Source organism: Hydractinia symbiolongicarpus, chromosome 11 (assembly GCF_029227915.1).
Source record: "Hydractinia symbiolongicarpus strain clone_291-10 chromosome 11, HSymV2.1, whole genome shotgun sequence".
Classification (NCBI taxonomy): domain Eukaryota; kingdom Metazoa; phylum Cnidaria; class Hydrozoa; order Anthoathecata; family Hydractiniidae; genus Hydractinia; species Hydractinia symbiolongicarpus.
In genome coordinates, this window is record NC_079885.1 from 19,943,891 (window position 1) to 19,969,137 (window position 25,247).

Sequence of the window (25,247 nt, forward strand, 5' to 3'; positions counted from 1 at the left end):
GTTAGCGCGTTCGACTGTTGACCGAAAGGTTGGTGGTTCAAGCCCACCCGGGGACACAATGAACAAATTCTTCGATTAGATGAAACAGATAGTGCTACCACTGCTTATGATTCCTAATGTCACGATAATTGTAAAAGCAACGGTAGTTTTAGTCTTGAAACTACGTTTACCTGCATAGTCAGATGTGGTGTTAAAAACATTGAAATTGAATTAGCCAACTTTTAAATAGGGAAACTTCAGTAAGTTTCATGTCTCCGTGGCGCAATTGGTTAGCGCGTTCGGCTGTTAACCGAAAGGTTGGTAGTTCAAGCCCACCCGGGGACGCAATGAACAAATACTTCGATCAGATGAAACAGATAGTGCTACCACTGCTTATGATTCGTAATGTCACGATAATTGTAAAAGCAACGGTACTTTTAGTCTTGAAACTACGTTTACCTGCATAGTCAGATGTGGTGTTAAAAACATTGAAATTGAATTAGGTAACTAGTAAATAGGGATGCTTTAGTATGTTTCGTGTCTCCGTGCCGCAATTGGTTAGCGCGTTCGGCTGTTAACGGAAAGGTTGGTGGTTCAAACCCACCCGGGGAAGCGATGAACAAATATGTCCATCAGAAGAATCAGAGAGTGCTATCACTGCCTCTTATTCCTAAAGTCACGTTACCTGTAAGAGCAACGGTAGTGTTACACTTGTAGCCATGTTTACTGGCATCATCAGATGTGCTATTAAAATAAATGAAAGTAATTGAGCCAACTTGTAAATAGGAAAACTTTAGTAATTTTCATGTCTCCGTGGAGCAATTGGTTAGCGCGTTCGACTGTTGACCGAAAGGTTGGTGGTTCAAGCCCACCCGGGGACACAATGAACAAATTCTTCGATTAGATGAAACAGATAGTGCTACCACTGCTTATGATTCCTAATGTCACGATAATTGTAAAAGCAACGGTAGTTTTAGTCTTGAAACTACGTTTACCTGCATAGTCAGATGTGGTGTTAAAAACATTGAAATTGAATTAGCTAACTAGTAAATAGGGATACTTCAGTATGTTTCGTGTCTCCGTGCCGCAATTGGTTAGCGCATTCGCCTGTTAACGGAAAGGTTGGTGGTTCAAGCCCACCCGGGGAAGCGATGAACAAATATGTCCATCAGAAAAATCAGAGAGTGCTATCACTGCCTCTTATTCCTAATGTCACGTTAACTGTAAGAGAAACGGTAGTGTTACTGTTGTAGCCATGTTTACTGGCAACATCAGATGTGCTATTTGAAATAAATGAAAGTAAATGAGTCAACTTGTAAATAGGGAAACTTCAGTAAGTTTCATGTCTCCGTGGCGCAATTGGTTAGCGCGTTCGGCTGTTAACCGAAAGGTTGGTGGTTCAAGCCCACCCGGGGATGCAATGAACAAATTCTTTGATCAGATGAAACAGATAGTGCTACCACTGCTTATGATTCCTAATGTCACGATAATTGTAAAAGCAACGGTAGTTTCAATCTTGAAATTACGTTTACCTGCATAGTCAGATGTGGCGTTAAAAACATTGAAATTGAATTAGCTAACTAATAAATAGGGATACTTCAGTATGTTTCCTGTCTCCGCGCCGCAATTGGTTAGCGCGTTCGCCTGTTAACTGAAAGGTTGGTGGTTCACGCCCACCCGGGGAAGCGATGAACAAATATGTCCATCAGAAGAATCAGAGAGTGCTATCACTGCCTCTTATTCCTAATGTCACGTTAACTGTAAAAGCAACGGTAGTGTTACTCTTGTAGCCATGTTTACTGGCATCATCAGATGTGCTATTAAAAATAAATGAAAGTAAATGAGCCAACTTGTAAATAGGGAAACTTCAGTAAGTTTCATGTCTCCGTGGCGCAATTGGTTAGCGCGTTCGGCTGTCAACCGAAAGGTTGGTGGTTCAAGCCCACCCGGGGACACAATGAACAAATACTTCCATCAGATGAAACAGATAGCGCTACCACTGCTTATGATTCCTAATATCACGATATTTGTAAAAGCAACGGTAGTTTTAGTCTTGAAACTACGTTTACCTGCATAGTCAGATGTGGTGTTAAAAACATTGAAATTGAATTAGGTAACTAGTAAATAGGGATACTTTAGTATGTTTCGTGTCTCCGTGCCGCAATTGGTTAGCGCGTTCGGCTGTTAACGGAAAGGTTGGTGGTTCAAGCCCATCCGGGGAGGCGATGAACAAATATGTCCATCAGAAGAATCAGAGAGTGCTATCACTGCCTCTTATTCCTAATGCCATGTTAACTGTAAGAGCAACGGTAGTGTTACACTTGTAGCCATGTTTACTGGCATCATCAGATGTGCTATTAAAATAAATGAAAGTAATTGAGCCAACTTGTAAATAGGAAAACTTTAGTAATTTTCATGTCTCCGTGGCGCAATTGGTTAGCGCGTTCGGCTGTCAACCGAAAGGTTGGTGGTTCAAGCCCACCCGGGGACACAATGAACAAATACTTCCATCAGATGAAACAGATAGCGCTACCACTGCTTATGATTCCTAATATCACGATATTTGTAAAAGCAACGGTAGTTTTAGTCTTGAAACTACGTTTACCTGCATAGTCAGATGTGGTGTTAAAAACATTGAAATTGAATTAGGTAACTAGTAAATAGGGATACTTTAGTATGTTTCGTGTCTCCGTGCCGCAATTGGTTAGCGCGTTCGGCTGTTAACGGAAAGGTTGGTGGTTCAAGCCCATCCGGGGAGGCGATGAACAAATATGTCCATCAGAAGAATCAGAGAGTGCTATCACTGCTTCTTATTCCTAATGCCATGTTAACTGTAAGAGCAACGGTAGTGTTACACTTGTAGCCATGTTTACTGGCATCATCAGATGTGCTATTAAAATAAATGAAAGTAATTGAGCCAACTTGTAAATAGGAAAACTTTAGTAATTTTCATGTCTCCGTGGAGCAATTGGTTAGCGCGTTCGACTGTTGACCGAAAGGTTGGTGGTTCAAGCCCACCCGGGGACACAATGAACAAATTCTTCGATTAGATGAAACAGATAGTGCTACCACTGCTTATGATTCCTAATGTCACGATAATTGTAAAAGCAACGGTAGTTTTAGTCTTGAAACTACGTTTACCTGCATAGTCAGATGTGGTGTTAAAAACATTGAAATTGAATTAGCCAACTTTTAAATAGGGAAACTTCAGTAAGTTTCATGTCTCCGTGGCGCAATTGGTTAGCGCGTTCGGCTGTTAACCGAAAGGTTGGTAGTTCAAGCCCACCCGGGGACGCAATGAACAAATACTTCGATCAGATGAAACAGATAGTGCTACCACTGCTTATGATTCGTAATGTCACGATAATTGTAAAAGCAACGGTACTTTTAGTCTTGAAACTACGTTTACCTGCATAGTCAGATGTGGTGTTAAAAACATTGAAATTGAATTAGGTAACTAGTAAATAGGGATGCTTTAGTATGTTTCGTGTCTCCGTGCCGCAATTGGTTAGCGCGTTCGGCTGTTAACGGAAAGGTTGGTGGTTCAAACCCACCCGGGGAAGCGATGAACAAATATGTCCATCAGAAGAATCAGAGAGTGCTATCACTGCCTCTTATTCCTAAAGTCACGTTACCTGTAAGAGCAACGGTAGTGTTACACTTGTAGCCATGTCTACTGGCATCATCAGATGTGCTATTAAAAATAAATGAAAGTAAATGAGCCAACTTGTAAATAGGGAAACTTCAGTAAATTTATGTCTCCGTCGCGCAATTGGTTAGCGCGTTCGGCTGTTAACCGAAAGGTTGGTGGTTCAAGCCCACCCGGGGACGCAATGAATAAATACTTTGATCAGATGAAACAGATAGTGCTACCACTGCTTCTGATTCCTAATGTCACGATAATTGTAAAAGCAACGGTAGTTTTAGTCTTGAAACTACGTTTACCTGCATAGTCAGATGTGCTGTTAAGAACACTGAAATTGAATTAGCCTACTAGTGAATAGGGATACTTCAGAAAGTTTCGCGTCTCCGTAGCGCAATTTGTTGGCGCGTTCGGCTGTTAACGGAAAGTTTGGTGGTTCAAGCCCAACCGGGGAAGCGATGAACAAGTATGTCCATCAGAAGAATCAGAGAGTGCTATCACTGCTTCTTATTCCTAATGCCATGTTAACTGTAAGAGCAACGGTAGTGTTACACTTGTAGCCATGTTTACTGGCATCATCAGATGTGCTATTAAAATAAATGAAAGTAATTGAGCCAACTTGTAAATAGGAAAACTTTAGTAATTTTCATGTCTCCGTGGAGCAATTGGTTAGCGCGTTCGACTGTTGACCGAAAGGTTGGTGGTTCAAGCCCACCCGGGGACACAATGAACAAATTCTTCGATTAGATGAAACAGATAGTGCTACCACTGCTTATGATTCCTAATGTCACGATAATTGTAAAAGCAACGGTAGTTTTAGTCTTGAAACTACGTTTACCTGCATAGTCAGATGTGGTGTTAAAAACATTGAAATTGAATTAGCCAACTTTTAAATAGGGAAACTTCAGTAAGTTTCATGTCTCCGTGGCGCAATTGGTTAGCGCGTTCGGCTGTTAACCGAAAGGTTGGTAGTTCAAGCCCACCCGGGGACGCAATGAACAAATACTTCGATCAGATGAAACAGATAGTGCTACCACTGCTTATGATTCGTAATGTCACGATAATTGTAAAAGCAACGGTACTTTTAGTCTTGAAACTACGTTTACCTGCATAGTCAGATGTGGTGTTAAAAACATTGAAATTGAATTAGGTAACTAGTAAATAGGGATGCTTTAGTATGTTTCGTGTCTCCGTGCCGCAATTGGTTAGCGCGTTCGGCTGTTAACGGAAAGGTTGGTGGTTCAAACCCACCCGGGGAAGCGATGAACAAATATGTCCATCAGAAGAATCAGAGAGTGCTATCACTGCCTCTTATTCCTAAAGTCACGTTACCTGTAAGAGCAACGGTAGTGTTACACTTGTAGCCATGTCTACTGGCATCATCAGATGTGCTATTAAAAATAAATGAAAGTAAATGAGCCAACTTGTAAATAGGGAAACTTCAGTAAATTTATGTCTCCGTCGCGCAATTGGTTAGCGCGTTCGGCTGTTAACCGAAAGGTTGGTGGTTCAAGCCCACCCGGGGACGCAATGAATAAATACTTTGATCAGATGAAACAGATAGTGCTACCACTGCTTCTGATTCCTAATGTCACGATAATTGTAAAAGCAACGGTAGTTTTAGTCTTGAAACTACGTTTACCTGCATAGTCAGATGTGCTGTTAAGAACACTGAAATTGAATTAGCCTACTAGTGAATAGGGATACTTCAGAAAGTTTCGCGTCTCCGTAGCGCAATTTGTTGGCGCGTTCGGCTGTTAACGGAAAGTTTGGTGGTTCAAGCCCAACCGGGGAAGCGATGAACAAGTATGTCCATCAGAAAAATCAGAGAGTGCTATCACTGCCTCTTATTCCTAATGTCACGTTAACTGTAAGAGAAACGGTAGTGTTACTGTTGTAGCCATGTTTACTGGCAACATCAGATGTGCTATTTGAAATAAATGAAAGTAAATGAGTCAACTTGTAAATAGGGAAACTTCAGTAAGTTTCATGTCTCCGTGGCGCAATTGGTTAGCGCGTTCGGCTGTTAACCGAAAGGTTGGTGGTTCAAGCCCACCCGGGGATGCAATGAACAAATTCTTTGATCAGATGAAACAGATAGTGCTACCACTGCTTATGATTCCTAATGTCACGATAATTGTAAAAGCAACGGTAGTTTCAATCTTGAAATTACGTTTACCTGCATAGTCAGATGTGGCGTTAAAAACATTGAAATTGAATTAGCTAACTAATAAATAGGGATACTTCAGTATGTTTCCTGTCTCCGCGCCGCAATTGGTTAGCGCGTTCGCCTGTTAACTGAAAGGTTGGTGGTTCACGCCCACCCGGGGAAGCGATGAACAAATATGTCCATCAGAAGAATCAGAGAGTGCTATCACTGCCTCTTATTCCTAATGTCACGTTAACTGTAAAAGCAACGGTAGTGTTACTCTTGTAGCCATGTTTACTGGCATCATCAGATGTTCTATTAAAAATAAATGAAAGTAAATGAGCCAACTTGTAAATAGGGAAACTTCAGTAAGTTTCATGTCTCCGTGGCGCAATTGGTTAGCGCCTTCGGCTGTCAACCGAAAGGTTGGTGGTTCAAGCCCACCCGGGGACGCAATGAACAAATACTTCCATCAGATGAAACAGATAGCGCTACCACTGCTTATGATTCCTAATAGCACGATAATTGTAAAAGCAACGGTAGTTTTAGTCTTGAAACTACGTTTACCTGCATAGTCAGATATGGTGTTAAAAACATTGAAATTGAATTAGCTAACTAGTAAATAGGGATACTTCAGTATGTTTCGTGCCTTCGTGTCTCAATTTGTTGGCGCGTTCGGCTGTTAGCGGAAAGGTTGGTGGTTCAAGCCCACCCGGGGAAGCGATGAACACGTATGTCCATCAGAAAAATCAGAGAGTGCTATCACTGCCTCTTATTCCTAATGTCACGTTAACTGTAAAAGCAACGGTAGTGTTACTCTTGTAGCCATGTTTACTGGCATCATCAGATGTTCTATTAAAAATAAATGAAAGTAAATGAGCCAACTTGTAAATAGGGAAACTTCAGTAAGTTTCATGTCTCCGTGGCGCAATTGGTTAGCGCGTTCGGCTGTCAACCGAAAGGTTGGTGGTTCAAGCCCACCCGGGGACACAATGAACAAATACTTCCATCAGATGAAACAGATAGCGCTACCACTGCTTATGATTCCTAATATCACGATATTTGTAAAAGCAACGGTAGTTTTAGTCTTGAAACTACGTTTACCTGCATAGTCAGATGTGGTGTTAAAAACATTGAAATTGAATTAGGTAACTAGTAAATAGGGATACTTTAGTATGTTTCGTGTCTCCGTGCCGCAATTGGTTAGCGCGTTCGGCTGTTAACGGAAAGGTTGGTGGTTCAAGCCCATCCGGGGAGGCGATGAACAAATATGTCCATCAGAAGAATCAGAGAGTGCTATCACTGCCTCTTATTCCTAATGCCATGTTAACTGTAAGAGCAACGGTAGTGTTACACTTGTAGCCATGTTTACTGGCATCATCAGATGTGCTATTAAAATAAATGAAAGTAATTGAGCCAACTTGTAAATAGGAAAACTTTAGTAATTTTCATGTCTCCGTGGAGCAATTGGTTAGCGCGTTCGACTGTTGACCGAAAGGTTGGTGGTTCAAGCCCACCCGGGGACACAATGAACAAATTCTTCGATTAGATGAAACAGATAGTGCTACCACTGCTTATGATTCCTAATGTCACGATAATTGTAAAAGCAACGGTAGTTTTAGTCTTGAAACTACGTTTACCTGCATAGTCAGATGTGGTGTTAAAAACATTGAAATTGAATTAGCTAACTAGTAAATAGGGATACTTCAGTATGTTTCGTGTCTCCGTGCCGCAATTGGTTAGCGCATTCGCCTGTTAACGGAAAGGTTGGTGGTTCAAGCCCACCCGGGGAAGCGATGAACAAATATGTCCATCAGAAGAATCAGAGAGTGCTATCACTGCCTCTTATTCCTAATGTCATGTTAACTGTAAGAGCAACGGTAGTGTTACTCTTGTAGCCATGTTTACTGGCATCATCAGATGTGCTATTAAAATAAATGAAAGTAATTGAGCCAACTTGTAAATAGGGAAACTTCAGTAATTTTCATGTCTCCGTGGAGCAATTGGTTAGCGCGTTCGACTGTTGACCGAAAGGTTGGTGGTTCAAGCCCACCCGGGGACCCAATGAACAAATAGTTCGATTAGATAAAACAGATAGTGCTACCACTGCTTATGATTCCTAATGTCACGATAATTGTAAAAGCAACGGTAGTTTTAGTCTTGAAACTACGTTTACCTGCATAGTCAGATGTGCTGTTAAGAACACTGAATTTGAATTAGCCTACTAGTGAATAGGGATACTTCAGAAAGTTTCGCGTCTCCGTAGCGCAATTTGTTGGCGCGTTCGGCTGTTAACGGAAAGTTTGGTGGTTCAAGCCCACCCGGGGAAGCGATGAACAAGTATGTCCATCAGAAAAATCAGAGAGTGCTATCACTGCCTCTTATTCCTAATGTCACGTTAACTGTAAGAGAAACGGTAGTGTTACTGTTGTAGCCATGTTTACTGGCAACATCAGATATGCTATTTGAAATAAATGAAAGTAAATGAGTCAACTTGTAAATAGGGAAACTTCAGTAAGTTTCATGTCTCCGTGGCGCAATTGGTTAGCGCGTTCGGCTGTTAACCGAAAGGTTGGTGGTTCAAGCCCACCCGGGGACGCAATGAACAAATTCTTTGATCAGATGAAACAGATAGTGCTACCACTGCTTATGATTCCTAATGTCACGATAATTGTAAAAGCAACGGTAGTTTTAATCTTGAAATTACGTTTACCTGCATAGTCAGATGTGGCGTTAAAAACATTGAAATTGATTTAGCTAACTAATGAATAGGGATACTTCAGTATGTTTCGTGTCTCCGTGCCGCAATTGGTTAGCGCGTTCGCCTGTTAACTGAAAGGTTGGTGGTTCACGCCCACCCGGGGAAGCGATGAACAAATATGTCCATCAGAAGAATCAGAGAGTGCTATCACTGCCTCTTATTCCTAATGTCACGTTAACTGTAAAAGCAACGGTAGTGTTACTCTTGTAGCCATGTTTACTGGCATCATCAGATGTTCTATTAAAAATAAATGAAAGTAAATGAGCCAACTTGTAAATAGGGAAACTTCAGTAAGTTTCATGTCTCCTTTGCGCAATTGGTTAGCGCGTTCGGCTGTCAACCGAAAGGTTGGTGGTTCAAGCTCACCCGGGGACGCAATGAACAAATACTTCCATCAGATGAAACAGATAGCGCTACCACTGCTTATGATTCCTAATATCACGATATTTGTAAAAGCAACGGTAGTTTTAGTCTTGAAACTACGTTTACCTGCATAGTCAGATATGGTGTTAAAAACATTGAAATTGAATTAGCTAACAAGTAAATAGGGATACTTCAGTATGTTTCGTGCCTTCGTGTCTCAATTTGTTGGCGCGTTCGGCTGTTAACCGAAAGGTTGTTGGTCCAAGCCCACCCGGGGACGCAATGAACAAATACTTCGATCAGATGAAACAGTTAGTGCTACAACTGCTTATGATTCCTAATGTCACGATAATTGTAAAAGCATCAGTAGTTTTAGTCTTGAAACTACGTTTACCTGCATAGTCAGATGTGGAGTTAAAGACATTGAAATTGAATTAGCTAACTAGTAAATAGGGATACTTCATTATGTTTCGTGTCTTAGTGCCGCAATTGGTAAGCGGGTTCGGCTGTTAACGGAAAGGTTGGTGGTTCAAGCTCACCCGGGGAGGCGATGAACAAATATGTCCGTCAGAAAAATCAGAGAGTGCTATCACTGCCTCTTATTCCTAATGTCACGTTAACTGTAAGAGCAACGGTAGTGTTACTGTTGTGGCCATGTTTACTGGCATTATCAGATGTGCTATTAAAAATAAATGAAAGTAAATGAGCCAACTTGTAAATAGGGAAACTTCAGTAAGTTCCATGTCTCCGTGGCGCAATTGGTTAGCGCGCTCGGCTGTTAACCGAAAGGTTGGTGGTTCAAGCCCACCCGGGGACGCAATGAACAAACACTTCGATCAGATGAAACAGATAGTGCTACCACTGCTTATGATTCCTAATGTCACGATAATTGTAAAAGCAACGGTAGTTTTAGTCTTGAAACTACGTTTACCTGCATAGTCAGATGTGGTGTTAAAAACATTGAAATTGAATTAGCTAACTAGTAAATAGGGTTACTTCAGTATGTTGCGTGTCTCCGTGCCGCAATTGGTTAGCGCGTTCGGCTGTTAACGGAAAGGTTGGTGGTTCAAGCCCACCCGGGGAAGCGATGAACAAGTATGTCCATCAGAAAAATCAGAGAGTTCTATTACTGCCTCTTATTCCTAATGTCACGTTAACTGTAAGAGCAACGGTAGTGTTACTGTTGTAGCCATGTTTACTGGCATTATCAGATGTGCTATTAAAAATAAATGAAAGTAAATGAGCCAACTTGTAAATAGGGAAACTTCAGTAAGTTCCATGTCTCCGTTGCGCAATTGGTTAGCGCGTTCGGCTGTCAACCGAAAGGTTGGTGGTTCAAGCTCACCCGGGGACGCAATGAACAAATACTTTCATCAGATGAAACAGATAGCGCTACCACTGCTTATGATTCCTAATATCACGATATTTGTAAAAGCAACGGTAGTTTTAGTCTTGAAACTACGTTTACCTGCATAGTCAGATATGGTGTTAAAAACATTGAAATTGAATTAGCTAACTAGTAAATAGGGATACTTCAGTATGTTTCGTGCCTTCGTGTCTCAATTTGTTGGCGCGTTCGGCTGTTAACCGAAAGGTTGTTGGTCCAAGCCCACCCGGGGACGCAATGAACAAATACTTCGATCAGATGAAACAGTTAGTGCTACAACTGCTTATGATTCCTAATGTCACGATAATTGTAAAAGCATCGGTAGTTTTAGTCTTGAAACTACGTTTACCTGCATAGTCAGATGTGGAGTTAAAGACATTGAAATTGAATTAGCTAACTAGTAAATAGGGATACTTCATTATGTTTCGTGTCTTAGTGCCGCAATTGGTAAGCGGGTTCGGCTGTTAACGGAAAGGTTGGTGGTTCAAGCCCACCCGGGGAGGCGATGAACAAATATGTCCATCAGAAAAATCAGAGAGTGCTATCACTGCCTCTTATTCCTAATGTCACGTTAACTGTAAGAGCAACGGTAGTGTTACTGTTGTGGCCATGTTTACTGGCATTATCAGATGTGCTATTAAAAATAAATGAAAGTAAATGAGCCAACTTGTAAATAGGGAAACTTCAGTAAGTTCCATGTCTCCGTGGCGCAATTGGTTAGCGCGCTCGGCTGTTAACCGAAAGGTTGGTGGTTCAAGCCCACCCGGGGACGCAATGAACAAACACTTCGATCAGATGAAACAGATAGTGCTACCACTGCTTATGATTCCTAATGTCACGATAATTGTAAAAGCAACGGTAGTTTTAGTCTTGAAACTACGTTTACCTGCATAGTCAGATGTGGTGTTAAAAACATTGAAATTGAATTAGCTAACTAGTAAATAGGGTTACTTCAGTATGTTGCGTGTCTCCGTGCCGCAATTGGTTAGCGCTTTCGGCTGTTAACGGAAAGGTTGGTGGTTCAAGCCCACCCGGGGAAGCGATGAACAAGTATGTCCATCAGAAAAATCAGAGAGTGCTATTACTGCCTCTTATTCCTAATGTCACGTTAACTGTAAGAGCAACGGTAGTGTTACTGTTGCAGCCATGTTTACTGGCATTATCAGATGTGCTATTAAAAATAAATGAAAGTAAATGAGCCAACTTGTAAATAGGGAAACTTCAGTAAGTTCCATGTCTCCGTGGCGCAATTGGTTAGCGCGCTCGGCTGTTAACCGAAAGGTTGGTGGTTCAAGCCCACCCGGGGACGCAATGAACAAACACTTCGATCAGATGAAACAGATAGTGCTACCACTGCTTATGATTCCTAATGTCACGATAATTGTAAAAGCAACGGTAGTTTTAGTCTTGAAACTACGTTTACCTGCATAGTCAGATAAGGTGTTAAAAACATTGAAATTGAATTAGCTAACTAGTAAATAGTGTTACTTCAGTATGTTTCGTGTCTCCGTGCCGCAATTGGTTAGCGCTTTCGGCTGTTAACGGAAAGGTTGGTGGTTCAAGCCCACCCGGGGAAGCGATGAACAAGTATGTCCATCAGAAAAATCAGAGAGTGCTATCACTGCCTCTTATTCCTAATGTCACGTTAACTGTAAGAGCAACGGTAGTGTTACTGTTGTAGCCATGTTTACTGGCATTATCAGATGTGCTATTAAAAATAAATGAAAGTAAATGAGCCAACTTGTAAATAGGGAAACTTCAGTAAGTTCCATGTCTCCGTGGCGCAATTGGTTAGTGCGCTCGGCTGTTAACCGAAAGGTTGGTGGTTCAAGCCCACCCGGGGACGCAATGAACAAACACTTCGATCAGATGAAACAGATACTGCTACCACTGCTTATGATTCCTAATGTCACGATAATTGTAAAAGCAACGGTAGTTTTAGTCTTGAAACTACGTTTACTGCATAGTCAGATGTGGTGTTAAAAACATTGAAATTGAATTAGCTAACTAGTAAATGGGGATACTTCAGTATGTTTCGTGTCTTAGTGCCGCAATTGGTTAGCCCGGTCGGCTGTTAACGGAAAGGTTGTTGGTTCAAGCCCACCCGGGGAGGCGATGAACAAATATGTCCATCAGAAGAATCAGAGAGTGCTATCACTGCCTCTTATTCCTAATGTCACGTTAACTGTAAGAGCAACGGTAGTGTTACTGTTGTAGCCATGTTTACTGGCATCATCAGATGTGCTATTAGAAATAAGTGAAAGTAAATGAGCCAACTTGTAAATAGGGAAACTTCAGTAAGTTTCAAGTCTCCGTGGCGCATTTGGTTAGCGCGTTCGGCTGTTAACCCAAAGGTTGGTGGTTCAAGCTTACCCGGGGACGCAATGAACAGACACTTCGATCAGATGAAACAGATAGTGCTACAACTGCTTATGATTCCTAATGTCATGATAATTGTAAAAGCAACGGTAGTTTTAGTCTTGAAACTACGTTTACGGCATAGTCAGATGTGGTGTTAAAAAACATTGAAAATGAATTAGCTAACTAGTAAATAGGGATACTTCAGTATGTTTCGTGTTTTCGTGCCGCAATTGGTTAGCGCGTTCGGCTGTTAACGGAAAGGTTGGTGGTTCAAGCCAACCCGGGGAGGCGATGAACAAATATGTCCATCAGAAGAATCAGAAAGTGCTATCACTGCCTCTTATTCCTAATGTCACGTTAACTGTAAGAGCAACGGTCGTGTTGCTCTTGTAGCCATGTTTACTGGCATCATCAGATGTGCTATTAAAATAAATGAAAGTAATTGAGCCAACTTGTAAAAAGGGAAACTTCAGTAATTTTCATGTCTCCGTGGAGCAATTGGTTAGCGGGTTCAGCTGTTGACCGAAAGGTTGGTGGTTCAAGCCCATCCGGGGACGCAAAGAACAAATACTTCGATAGATAAAACAGATAGTGCTACCACTGCTTATGATTCCTAATGTCACGATAATTGTAAAAGCAACGGTAGTTTTAGTCTTGAAACTACGTTTACCTGCATAGTCAGATGTGGTGTTAAAAACATTGAAATTGAATTAGCTAACTAGTAAATAGGGTTACTTCAGTATGTTTCGTGTCTCCGTGCCGCAATTGGTTAGCGCTTTCGGCTGTTAACGGAAAGGTCAGTGGTTCAAGCCCACCCAGGGAAGCGATGAACAAGTATGTCCATCAGAAAAATCAGAGAGTGCTATCACTGCCTCTTATTCCTAATGTCACGTTAACTGTAAGAGCAACGGTAGTGTTACTGTTGTAGCCATGTTTACTGGCATTATCAGATGTGCTATTAGAAATAAATGAAAGTAAATGAGCCAACTTGTAAATAGGAAAACTTCAGTAAGTTTCAAGTCTCCGTGGCGCAATTGGTTAGCGCGTTTGGCTGTTAACCGAAAGGTTGGTGGTTCATGCCCACCCGGGGACGCAATGAACAAACACTTCGATCAGATGAAACAGATAGTGCTACCACTGCTTATGATTCCTAATGTCACGATAATTGTAAAAGCAACGGTAGTTTTAGTCTTGAAACTACGTTTACTGCATAGTCAGATGTGGTGTTAAAAACATTGAAATTGAATTAGCTAACTAGTAAATAGGGATACTTCAGTATGTTTCGTGTCTTCGTGCCGAAATTGGTTAGCGCGTTCGGCTGTTAACGGAAAGGTTGGTGGTTCAAGCCCACCCGGGGAGACGATGAACAAATATGTCCATCAGAAGAATCAGAGAGTGCTATCACTGCCTCTTAATCCTAATGTCACGTTAACTGTAAGAGCAACGGTAGTGTTACTCTTGTAGCCATGTTTACTGGCATCATCAGATGTGCTATTAAAAATAAATGAAAGTAAATGAGCCAACTTGTAAATAGGGAAACTTCAGTAAGTTTCATGTCTCCGTGGCGCAATTGGTTAGCGCGTTCGGCTGTTAACCGAAAGGTTGGTGGTTCAAGCCCACCCGGGGACGCAATGAACAAATACTTCGATCAGATGAAACAGTTAGTGCTACCACTGCTTATGATCCCTAATGTCACGATAATTGTAAAAGCAACGGTAGCTTTAGTCTTGAAACTACGTTTACCTTCATAGTCAGATGTGGTGTTAAAAACATTGAAATTGAATTTGCTAACTAGTAAATAGGCATACTTCAGTATGTTTCGTGTCTTAGTGCCGCAATTGGTTAGCGCATTCGGCTGTTAACGAAAAGGTTGGTGGTTCAAGCCCACCCGGGGAGGCGATGAACAAATATGTCCATCAGAAGAATCAGAGAGTGCTATCACTGCCTCTTATTCCTAATGTCACGTTAACTGTAAGAGCAACGGTAGTGTTACTCTTGTAGCCATGTTTACTGGCATCATCAGATGTGCTATTAAAAATAAATGAAAGTAAATGAGCCAACTTGTAAATAGGGAAACTTCAGTAAGTTTCATGTCTTCGTGGCGCAAATGGTTAGCGCGTTCGGCTGTTAACCGAAAGGTTGGTGGTTCAAGCCCACCCGGGGACGCAATGAACAAATACTTCGATCAGATGAAACAGATAGTGCTACAACTGCTTATGATTCCTAATGTCACGATAATTGTAAAAGCAACGGTAGTTTTAGTCTTGAAACTACGTTTACCTGCATAGTCAGATGTGGTGTTAAAAACATTGAAATTGAATTAGCTAACTACTAAATAGGGATATTTCAGTATGTTTCGTGTCTCCGTGCCGCAATTGGTAAGCGCGTTCGGCTGTTAACGGAAAGGTTGGTGGTTCAAGCCCAAACGGGGAAGCGATGAACAAATATGTCCATCAGAAGAATCAGAGAGTGCTATCACTGCCTCTTATTCCTAATGTCACGTTAACTGTAAAAGCAACGGTAGTGTTACTCTTATAGCCATGTTTACTGGCATCATCAGATGTGCTATTAAAAATAAATGAAAGTAAATAAGCCAACTTTTAAATAGGGAAACTTCAGTAAGTTTCATGTTTCCCTATTTACAAGTTGGCTCATTTACTTTCATTTATTTTTAATAGCACATCTGATGATGCCAGTAGACATGGCTACAATTGTAACACTACCGTTGCTCTTACAGTTAACGTGACATTAGGAATAAGAGGCAGTGATAGCACTCTCTGATTCTTCTGATGGACATATTTGCTCATCGCTTCCCCGGGTGGGTTTGAACCACCAACCTTTCCGTTATCAGCCGAACGCGCTAACCAATTGCGGCACGGAGACACGAAACATACAAAAGTATCCCTATTTACTAGTTACCTAATTCAATTTCAATGTTTTTAACACCACATCTGACTATGCAGGTAAACGTAGTTTCAAGACTAAAAGTACCGTTGCATTTACAATTATCGTGACATTAGGAATCATAAGCAGTGGTAGCACTATCTGTTTCATCTGATCAAAGTATTTGTTCATTGCGTCCCCGGGTGGGCTTGAACCACCAACCTTTCGGTTAACAGCCGAACGCGCTAACCAATTGTGCCACGGAGACATGAAACTTACTGAAGTTTCCCTATATAAAGGTTGGCTTATTTACTTATATTTATTTTTAATAGCACATCTGATGATGCCAGTAAACATGGCTACAAGAGTAACACTACCGTTGCTCTTACAGTTAACGTGACATTAGGAATAAGAGGCAATGATAGCACTCTCTGATTCTTCTGATGGACATATTTGTTCATCGCTTCCCCGTTTGGGCTTGAACCACCAACCTTTCCGTTAACAGCCGAACGCGCTTACCAATTGCGGCACGGAGACACGAAACATACTGAAATATCCCTATTTACTAGTCAGCTAATTCAATTTCAATGTTTTTAACACCACATCTGACTATGCAGGTAAAGGTAGTTTCAAGACTAAAACTACCGTTGCTTTTACAATTATCGTGACATTAGAAATCATAAGCAGTTGTAGCACTATCTGTTTTATCTGATCGAAGTATTTGTTCATTGCCTCCCCGGGTGGGCTTGAACCACCAACCTTTCGGTTAACAGCCGCACGCGCTAACTAATTGCACCATGAAGACATGAAACTTACTGAAGTTTCCCTATTTACAAGTTGGCTCATTTACTTTCATTTATTTTTAATAGCACATCTGATGATGCCAGTAAACATGGCTGCAAGAGTAACGCTACCGTTGCTCTTACAGTTAACGTGACATTAGGAATAAGAGGCAGTGATAGCACTCTCTGATTCTTCTGATGGACATATTTGTGTCATCGCCTCCCCGGGTGGGCTTGAACCACCAACCTTTCCGTTAACAGTCGAATGCGCTAACCAATTGCGGCACTAAGACACGAAACATACTGAAGTATCCCTATTTACTAGTTAGCTAATTCAATTTCAATGTTTTTAACACCACATCTGACTATGAAAGTAAACGTAGTTTCAAGACTAAAACTAACGTTGCTTTTACAATTATCGTGACATTAGGGATCATAAGCAGTGGTAGCCCTAACTGTTTCATCTGATCGAAGTATTTGTTCATTGCGTCCCCGGTGGGCTTGAACCACCAACCTTTCGGTTAACAGCCGAACGCGCTAACCAATTGCGCCACGGAGACATGAAACTTACTGAAGTTTCCCTATTTACAAGTTGGCTCATTTACTTTCATTTATTTCTAATAGCACATCTGATGATGCCAGTAAACATGGCTACAACAGTAACACTACTGTTGCTCTTACAGTTAACGTGACATTAGGAATAAGAGGCAGTGATAGCACTCTCTGATTCTTCTGATGGACATATTTGCTCATCGCTTCCCCGGGTTGGTTTGAACCACCAACCTTTCCGTTATCAGCCGAACGCGCTAACCAATTGCGGCACGGAGACACGAAACATACTAAAGTATCCCTATTTACTAGTTACCTAATTCAATTTCAATGTTTTTAACACCACATCTGACTATGCAGGTAAACGTAGTTTCAAGACTAAAAGTACCGTTGATTTTACAATTATCGTGACATTAGGAATCATAAGCAGTGGTAGCACTATCTGTTTCATCTGATGGAAGTATTTGATCATTGCGTCCCCGGGTGGGCTTGAACCACCAACCTTTCGGTTAACAGCCGAACGCGCTAACCAATTGCGCCACGGAGACATGAAACTTACTGAAGTTTCCTTATTTACAAGCTGGCTCATTTACTTTCATTTATTTTTAATAGAACATCTGATGATACCAGTAAACATGGCTACAAGAGTAACACTACCGTTGCTTTTACAGTTAACGTGACATTAGGAATAAGAGGCAGTGATAGCACTCTCTGATTCTTCTGATGGACATATTTGTTCATCGCTTCCCCGTTTGGGCTTGAACCACCAACCTTTCCGTTAACAGCCGAACGCGCTTACCAATTGCGGCACGGAGACACGAAACATACTGAAATATCCCTATTTACTAGTTAGCTAATTCAATTTCAATGTTTTTAACGCCACATCTGACTATGCAGGTAAAGGTAGTTTCAAGACTAAAACTACCGTTGCTTTTACAATTATCGTGACATTAGGAATCATAAGCAGTTGTAGCACTATCTGCTTTATCTGATCGAAGTATTTGTTCATTGCGTCCCCGGGTGGGCTTGAACCACCAACCTTTCGGTTAACAGCCGCACGCGCTAACCAATTGCACCACGAAGACATGAAACTTACTGAAGTTTCCCTATTTACAAGTTGGCTCATTTACTTTCATTTATTTTTAATAGCACATCTGATGATGCCAGTAAACATGGCTACAAGAGTAACGCTACCGTTGCTCTTACAGTTAACGTGACATTAGGAATAAGAGGCAGTGATAGCACTCTCTGATTCTTCTGATGGACATATTTGTTCATCGCCTCCCCGGGTGGGCTTGAACCACCAACCTTTCCGTTAACAGCCGAATGCGCTAACCAATTGCGGCACTAAGACACGAAACATACTGAAGTATCCCTATTTACTAGTTAGCTAATTCAATTTCAATGTTTTTAACACCACATCTGACTATGAAAGTACACGTAGTTTCAAGACTAAAACTACCGTTGCTTTTACAATTATCGTGACATTAGGGATCATAAGCAGTGGTAGCCCTAACTGTTTCATCTGATGGAAGTATTTGTTCATTGCGTCCCTGGGTGGGCTTGAACCACCAACCTTTCGGTTAACAGCCGAACGCGCTAACCAATTGCGCCACGGAGACATGAAACTTACTGAAGTTTCCCTATTTAAAAGTTGGCTTATTTACTTTCATTTATTTTTAATAGAACATCTGATGATACCAGTAAACATGGCTACAAGAGTAACACTACCGTTGCTTTTACAGTTAACGTGACATTAGGAATAAGAGGCAGTGATAGCACTCTCTGATTCTTCTGATGGACATATTTGTTCATCGCTTCCCCGTTTGGGCTTGAACCACCAACCTTTCCGTTAACAGCCGAACGCGCTTACCAATTGCGGCACGGAGACACGAAACATACTGAAATATCCCTATTTACTAGTTAGCTAATTCAATTTCAATGTTTTTAACACCACATCTGACTATGCAGGTAAACGTAGTTTCAAGACTAAAACTACCGTTGCTTTTACAATTATCGTGACATTAGGAATCATAAGCTGTTGTAGCACTATCTGTTTCATCTGATCGAAGTATTTGTTCATTGCGTCCCCGGGTGGGCTTGAACCACCAACCTTTAGGTTAACAGCCGAACGCGCTAACCATTTGCGCCACGAAGACATGAAACTTACGGAAGTTTCCCTATTTACAAGTTGGCTCATTTACTTTCATTTATTTTTAATAGCACATCTGATGATGCCAGTAAACATGGCTACAAGAGTAACACTACCGTTGCTCTTACAGTTAACGTGACATTAGGAATAAGAGGCAGTGATAGCACTGTCTGATTCTTCTGATGGACATATGTGTTCATCGCTTCCCCGGGTGGGCTTGAACCACCAACCTTTCCGTTAACAGCCGAATGCGCTAACCAATTGCGGCACTAAGACACGAAACATACTGAAGTATCCCTATTTACTAGTTAGCTAATTCAATTTCAATGTTTTTAACACCACATCTGACTATGAAAGTAAACGTAGTTTCAAGACTAAAACTACCGTTGCTTTTACAATTATCGTGACATTAGGGATCAAAAGCAGTGGTAGCACTAACTGTTTCATCTGATCGAAGTATTTGTTCATTGCGTCCCCGGGTGGGCTTGAACCACCAACCTTTCGGTTAACAGCCGACCGCGCTAACCAATTGCGCCACGGAGACTATTTACAAGTTGGCTCATTTACTTTCATTTATTTCTAATAGCACATCTGATGATGCCAGTAAACATGGCTACAACAGTAACACTACCGTTGCTGTTACAGTTAACGTGACATTAGGAATAAGAGGCAGTGATAGCACTCTCAGATTTTTCTGATGGACATACTTGTTCATCGCTTCCCCGGGTGGGCTTGAACCACCAACCTTTCCGTTAACAGCCGAAAGCGCTAACCAATATTTACAAGTTGGCTCATTTACTTTCATTTATTTCTAATAGCACATCTGATGATGCCAGTAAACATGGCTACAACAGTAACACTACCGTTGCTGTTACAGTTAACGTGACATTAGGAATAAGAGGCAGTGATAGCACTCTCAGATTTTTCTGATGGACATACTTGTTCATCGCTTCCCCGGGTGGGCTTGAACCACCAACCTTTCCGTTAACAGCCGAAAGCGCTAACCAATTGCGGCACGGAGACACGAAACATACTGAAGTATCCCTATTTACTAGTTAGCTAATTCAATTTCAATGTTTTTAACACCACATCTGACTATGCAGGTAAACGTAGTTTCAAGACTAAAACTACCGTTGCTTTTACAATTATCGTGACATTAGGAATCATAAGCAGTGGTAGCACTATCTGTTTCATCTGATCGAAGTATTTGTTCATTGCGTCCCCGGATGGGCTTGAACCACCAACCTTTCGGTCAACAGCCGAACGCGCTAACCAATTGCTCCACGGAGACATGAAAATTACTGAAGTTTCCCTATTTACAAGTTGGCTCAATTACTTTCATTTATTTTAATAGCACATCTGATGATGCCAGTAAACATGGCTACAAGAGTAACACTACCGTTGCTCTTACAGTTAACGTGACATTAGGAATAAGAGGCAGTGATAGCACTCTCTGATTCTTCTGATGGATATATTTGTTCATCGCCTCCCCGGGTGGGCTTGAACCAACAACCTTTCCGTTAACAGCCTAACGCGCTAACCAATTGCGGCACTAAGACACGAAACATACTGAAGTCTCCCTATTTACTAGTTAGCTAATTCAATTTCAATGTTTTTAACACCACATCTGACTATGCAGTAAACGTAGTTTCAAGACTAAAACTACCGTTGCTTTTACAATTAACGTGACATTAGGAATCATAAGCAGTGGTAGCACTATCTGTTTCATCTGATCGAAGTGTTTGTTCATTGCGTCCCCGGGTGGGCTTGAACCACCAACATTTCGGTTAACAGCCGAACGCGCTAACCAATTGCGCCAGGGAGACATGGAACTTACTGAAGTTTCCCTATTTACAAGTTGGCTCATTTACTTTCATTTATTTTTAATAGCACGTCTGATAATGCCAGTAAACATGGCTACAACAGTAACACTACCGTTGCTCTTACAGTTAACGTGACATTAGGAATAAGAGGCAGTGATAGCACTCTCTGATTTTTCTGATGGACATGCTTGTTCATCGCTTCCCCGGGTGGGCTTGAACCACCAACCTTTCCTTTAACAGCCGAAAGCGCTAACCAATTGCGGCACGGAGACACGAAACATACTGAAGTAACCCTATTTACTAGTTAGCTAATTCAATTTCAATGTTTTTAACACCACATCTGACTATGCAGGTAAACGTAGTTTCAAGACTAAAACTACCGTTGCTTTTACAATTATTGTAACATTAGGAATCATAAGCAGTGGTAGCACTATCTGTTTTATCTGATCGAAGTATTTGTTCATTGCGTCCCCGGATGGGCTTGAACCACCAACCTTTCGGTCAACAGCCGAACGCGCTAACCAATTGCTCCACGGAGACATGAAAATTACTGAAGTTTCCCTATTTACAAGTTGGCTCAATTACTTTCATTTATTTTAATACCACATCTGATGATGCCAGTAAACATGGCTACAAGAGCAACACTACCGTTGCTCTTACAGTTAACGTGACATTAGGAATAAGAGGCAGTGATAGCACTCTCTGATTCTTCTGATGGACATATTTGTTCATCGTCTCCCCGGGTTGGCTTGAACCACCAACCTTTCCGTTAACAGCCGAACGCGCTAACCAATTGCGGCACGAAGACACAAAACATACTGAAGTATCCCTATTTACTAGTTAGCTAATTCAATTTCAATATTTTTAACACCACATCTGACTATGACGTAAACGTAGTTTCAAGACTAAAACTACCGTTGCTTTTACAATTATCATGACATTAGGAATCATAAGCAGTGGTAGCACTATCTCCTTTATCTGATCGAAGTATTTGTTCATTGCGTCCCCGGGTGGGCTTGAACCACCAACCTTTCGGTTAACAGCCGAACGCGCTAACCAATTGCGCCACGGAGACTATTTACAAGTTATCTCATTTACTTTCGTTTATTTTTAGTAGAACATCTGATGATGCCAGTAAACATGGCTACAACATTAACACTACCGTTGCTTTTACAGTTAACGTGACATTAGGAATAAGAGGCAGTGATAGCACTCTCTAATTCTTCTGATGGACATATTTGTTCATCGCTTACCCGGGTGGGCTTGAACCACCAACCTTTCCGTTAACAGGCGAACGCGCTAACCAATTGCGGCACGGAGACACGAAACATACTGAAGTATCCCTTTTTATTAGTTAGCTAATTTAATTTCAATGTTTTTAACACCACATCTGACTATGCAGGTAAACGTAGTTTCAAGACTAAAACTACCGTTCCTTTTAAAATTATCGTGACTATAGGAATTATAAGCAGTGGTAGCACTATCTGTTTCATATGATCAAAGACATTGTTCATTGCGTCCCCGGGTGGGCTTGAACCACCAACCTTTCGGTTAACAGCCGAACGCGCTAACCAATTGCGCCACGGAGACATAAAACTTACTGAAGTTTCCCTATTTACAAGTTGACTCATTTACTTTCATTTATTTTTAATGGCATATCTGATGATGCCAGTAAACATGTCTACAAGAGTAACACTATCGTTGGTCTTACAGTTAACGTGAAATTAGGAATAAGAGGCAGTGATAGCACTCTCTGATTCTTCTGATGGACATATTTGTTCATCGCCTCCCCGGGTTGGCTTGAACCATCAACCTTTCCGTTAACAGCCGAACGCGCTAACCAATTGCGGCACGAAGACACGAAACATACTGAAGTATCCCTATTTACTAGTTAGCTAATTCAATTTCAATGTCTTTAACACCACATCTGACTATGCCGTAAACGTAGTTTCAAGACTAAAACTACCGTTGCTTTTACAATTATCGTGACATTAGGAATCATAAGCAGTGGTAGCACTATCTGTTTCATCTGATCGAAGTGTTTGTTCCTTGCGTCACCGGGTGGGCTTGAACCACCAACCTTTCTGTTAACAGCCGAACGCGCTAACCAATTGCGCCACGGAGACATGAAACTTACTGAAGTTTCCCTATTTACAAGTTATCTCATTTACTTTCGTTTATTTTTAATAGCACATCTGATTATGCCAGCAAACATGGTTACAACAGTAACACTACCGTTGCTCTTACAGTTAACGTGACATTAGGAATAAGAGGCAGTGATAGCACTCTCTGATTTTTCTGATGGACATACTTGTTCATCGCTTCCCCGGGTGGGCTTGAACCACCAACCTTTCCGTTAACAGCCGAAAGCGCTAACCAATTTCGGCACGGAGACACGAAACATACTGAAGTATCCCTATTTACTAGTTAGCGAATTCAATTTCAATGTTTCTAACACCACATCTGACTATGCAGGTAAACGTAGTTTCAAGACTAAAACTACCGTTGCTTTTACAATTATCGTGACATTAGGAATCATAAGCAGTGATAGCACTATCTCCTTTATCTGATCGAAGTATTTGTTCATTGTGTCCCCGGGTGGGTTTGAACCACCAACCTTTCAGTTAACAGCCGAACGCGCTAACCAATTGCGCCACGGAGACATGAAACTTACTGAAGTTTCCCTATTTACAAGTTGGCTCATTTGCTTTCATTTATTTTTAATAGAACATCTGATGATGCCAGTAAACATGGCTACAACATTAACACTACCGTTCCTTTTATAGTTAACGTGACATTAGGAATAAGAGGCAGTGATAGCACTCTCTCATTCTTCTGATGGACATAATTGTTCATCGCTTCCCCGGGTGGGCTTGAACCACCAACCTTTCCGTTAACAGGCGAACGCGCTAACCAATTGCGGCACGGAGACACGAAACATACTGAAGTATCCCTATTTATTAGTTAGCTAATTCAATTTCAATGTTTTTAACACCACATCTGACTATGCAGGTAAACGTAGTTTCAAGACTAAAACTACCGTTAATTTAAAATTATCGTGACTATAGGAATCATAAGCAGTGGTAGCACTATCTGTTTCATCTGATCAAAGAACTTGTTCATTGCGTCCCCGGGTGGGCTTGAACCACCAACCTTTCGGTTAACAGCCGAACGCGCTAACCAATTGCGCCACGGAGACATGAAACTTACTGAAGTTTCCCTATTTACAAGTTGACACATTTACTTTCATTTAATTCTAATAGCACATCTGATGATGCCAGTAAACATGGCTACAACAGTAACACTACCGTTGCTCTTACAGTTAACGTGAAATTAGGAATAAGAGGCAGTGATAGCACTCTCTGATTTTTCTGATGGACATACTTGTTCATCGCTTCCCCGGGTGGGCTTGAACTACCAACCTTTCCGTTAACAGCCGAACGTGCCAACAAATTGAGACACGAAGGCACGAAACACACTGAAGTATCCCTATTTACTAGTTAGCTAATTCAATTTCAATGTTTTTAACACCATATCTGACTATGCAGGTAAACGTAGTTTCAAGACTAAAACTACCGTTGCTTTTACAATTATCGTGACATTAGGAATCATAAGCAGTGGTAGCGCTATCTGTTTCATCTGATGGAAGTACCTGTTCATTGCGTCCACGGGTGGGCTTGAACCACCAACCTTTCGGTTAACAGCCGAACGCGCTAACCAATTGCGCCACGGAGACATGAAACTTACTGAAGTTTCCCTATTTACAAGTTATCTCATTTACTTTCGTTTATTTTTAATAGCACATCTGATGATGCCAGCAAACATGGTTACAACAGTAACACTACCGTTGCTGTTACAGTTAACGTGACATTAGGAATAAGAGGCAGTGATAGCACTCTCTGATTTTTGTGATGGACATACTTGTTCATCGCTTCCCCGGGTGGGCTTGAACCACCAACCTTTCCGTTAACAGCCGAAAGCGCTAACCAATTTCGGCACGGAGACACGAAACATACTGAAGTATCTTTATTTACTAGTTAGCGAATTCAATTTCAATGTTTCTAACACCACATCTGACTATGCAGGTAAACGTAGTTTCAAGACTAAAACTACCGTTGCTTTAACAATTATCGTGACATTAGGAATCATAAGCAGTGGTAGCACTATCTGTTTCATCTGATCGAAGTGTTTGTTCCTTGCCTCACCGGGTGGGCTTGAACCACCAACCCTTCGGTTAACAGCCGAACGCGCTAACCAATTGCGCCACGGAGACATGAAACGTACTGAAGTTTCCCTATTTACAAGTTATCTCATTTACTCTCGTTTATTTTTATTAGCACATCTGATGATGCCAGCAAACATGGTTACAACAGTAACACTACCGTTGCTCTTCCAGTTAACGTGACATTAGGAAT

The 25,247-nt window shown here is 41.3% G+C and overlaps 24 non-coding genes across 24 annotated transcripts; 17 read left to right on the plus strand and 7 right to left on the minus strand.

The window, feature by feature from the left end:
- The first annotated feature begins 250 nt into the window (after positions 1-250).
- On the plus strand, positions 251-324 carry Trnan-guu (transfer RNA asparagine (anticodon GUU)). Its single transcript has one exon. It is a non-coding gene; the product is annotated as a tRNA-Asn (tRNA).
- A 999-nt stretch (positions 325-1,323) lies between these two features.
- Positions 1,324-1,397, plus strand: Trnan-guu (transfer RNA asparagine (anticodon GUU)). Its single transcript has one exon. It is a non-coding gene; the product is annotated as a tRNA-Asn (tRNA).
- Positions 1,398-1,860: 463 nt separating this feature from the next.
- Positions 1,861-1,934, plus strand: Trnad-guc (transfer RNA aspartic acid (anticodon GUC)). Its single transcript has one exon. It is a non-coding gene; the product is annotated as a tRNA-Asp (tRNA).
- A 462-nt stretch (positions 1,935-2,396) lies between these two features.
- On the plus strand, positions 2,397-2,470 carry Trnad-guc (transfer RNA aspartic acid (anticodon GUC)). Its single transcript has one exon. It is a non-coding gene; the product is annotated as a tRNA-Asp (tRNA).
- A 730-nt stretch (positions 2,471-3,200) lies between these two features.
- Positions 3,201-3,274, plus strand: Trnan-guu (transfer RNA asparagine (anticodon GUU)). The gene has a single exon. It is a non-coding gene; the product is annotated as a tRNA-Asn (tRNA).
- Positions 3,275-3,736: 462 nt separating this feature from the next.
- Trnan-guu (transfer RNA asparagine (anticodon GUU)) lies at positions 3,737-3,810 on the plus strand. The gene has a single exon. It is a non-coding gene; the product is annotated as a tRNA-Asn (tRNA).
- A 730-nt stretch (positions 3,811-4,540) lies between these two features.
- Trnan-guu (transfer RNA asparagine (anticodon GUU)) lies at positions 4,541-4,614 on the plus strand. The gene has a single exon. It is a non-coding gene; the product is annotated as a tRNA-Asn (tRNA).
- Positions 4,615-5,076: 462 nt separating this feature from the next.
- Positions 5,077-5,150, plus strand: Trnan-guu (transfer RNA asparagine (anticodon GUU)). Its single transcript has one exon. It is a non-coding gene; the product is annotated as a tRNA-Asn (tRNA).
- Positions 5,151-5,613: 463 nt separating this feature from the next.
- Positions 5,614-5,687, plus strand: Trnan-guu (transfer RNA asparagine (anticodon GUU)). Its single transcript has one exon. It is a non-coding gene; the product is annotated as a tRNA-Asn (tRNA).
- A 463-nt stretch (positions 5,688-6,150) lies between these two features.
- Trnad-guc (transfer RNA aspartic acid (anticodon GUC)) lies at positions 6,151-6,224 on the plus strand. The gene has a single exon. It is a non-coding gene; the product is annotated as a tRNA-Asp (tRNA).
- Positions 6,225-6,687: 463 nt separating this feature from the next.
- Positions 6,688-6,761, plus strand: Trnad-guc (transfer RNA aspartic acid (anticodon GUC)). The gene has a single exon. It is a non-coding gene; the product is annotated as a tRNA-Asp (tRNA).
- A 1,535-nt stretch (positions 6,762-8,296) lies between these two features.
- Positions 8,297-8,370, plus strand: Trnan-guu (transfer RNA asparagine (anticodon GUU)). Its single transcript has one exon. It is a non-coding gene; the product is annotated as a tRNA-Asn (tRNA).
- Positions 8,371-9,638: 1,268 nt separating this feature from the next.
- On the plus strand, positions 9,639-9,712 carry Trnan-guu (transfer RNA asparagine (anticodon GUU)). The gene has a single exon. It is a non-coding gene; the product is annotated as a tRNA-Asn (tRNA).
- Positions 9,713-10,175: 463 nt separating this feature from the next.
- Trnad-guc (transfer RNA aspartic acid (anticodon GUC)) lies at positions 10,176-10,249 on the plus strand. Its single transcript has one exon. It is a non-coding gene; the product is annotated as a tRNA-Asp (tRNA).
- Positions 10,250-10,980: 731 nt separating this feature from the next.
- Trnan-guu (transfer RNA asparagine (anticodon GUU)) lies at positions 10,981-11,054 on the plus strand. The gene has a single exon. It is a non-coding gene; the product is annotated as a tRNA-Asn (tRNA).
- Positions 11,055-11,517: 463 nt separating this feature from the next.
- Trnan-guu (transfer RNA asparagine (anticodon GUU)) lies at positions 11,518-11,591 on the plus strand. The gene has a single exon. It is a non-coding gene; the product is annotated as a tRNA-Asn (tRNA).
- A 2,607-nt stretch (positions 11,592-14,198) lies between these two features.
- On the plus strand, positions 14,199-14,272 carry Trnan-guu (transfer RNA asparagine (anticodon GUU)). The gene has a single exon. It is a non-coding gene; the product is annotated as a tRNA-Asn (tRNA).
- Positions 14,273-15,720: 1,448 nt separating this feature from the next.
- On the minus strand, positions 15,721-15,794 carry Trnan-guu (transfer RNA asparagine (anticodon GUU)). Its single transcript has one exon. It is a non-coding gene; the product is annotated as a tRNA-Asn (tRNA).
- A 1,537-nt stretch (positions 15,795-17,331) lies between these two features.
- On the minus strand, positions 17,332-17,405 carry Trnan-guu (transfer RNA asparagine (anticodon GUU)). The gene has a single exon. It is a non-coding gene; the product is annotated as a tRNA-Asn (tRNA).
- A 1,000-nt stretch (positions 17,406-18,405) lies between these two features.
- Trnan-guu (transfer RNA asparagine (anticodon GUU)) lies at positions 18,406-18,479 on the minus strand. Its single transcript has one exon. It is a non-coding gene; the product is annotated as a tRNA-Asn (tRNA).
- A 3,354-nt stretch (positions 18,480-21,833) lies between these two features.
- Trnan-guu (transfer RNA asparagine (anticodon GUU)) lies at positions 21,834-21,907 on the minus strand. The gene has a single exon. It is a non-coding gene; the product is annotated as a tRNA-Asn (tRNA).
- A 441-nt stretch (positions 21,908-22,348) lies between these two features.
- Trnan-guu (transfer RNA asparagine (anticodon GUU)) lies at positions 22,349-22,422 on the minus strand. The gene has a single exon. It is a non-coding gene; the product is annotated as a tRNA-Asn (tRNA).
- A 999-nt stretch (positions 22,423-23,421) lies between these two features.
- Trnan-guu (transfer RNA asparagine (anticodon GUU)) lies at positions 23,422-23,495 on the minus strand. Its single transcript has one exon. It is a non-coding gene; the product is annotated as a tRNA-Asn (tRNA).
- A 462-nt stretch (positions 23,496-23,957) lies between these two features.
- Positions 23,958-24,031, minus strand: Trnan-guu (transfer RNA asparagine (anticodon GUU)). Its single transcript has one exon. It is a non-coding gene; the product is annotated as a tRNA-Asn (tRNA).
- Positions 24,032-25,247: the final 1,216 nt, after the last annotated feature.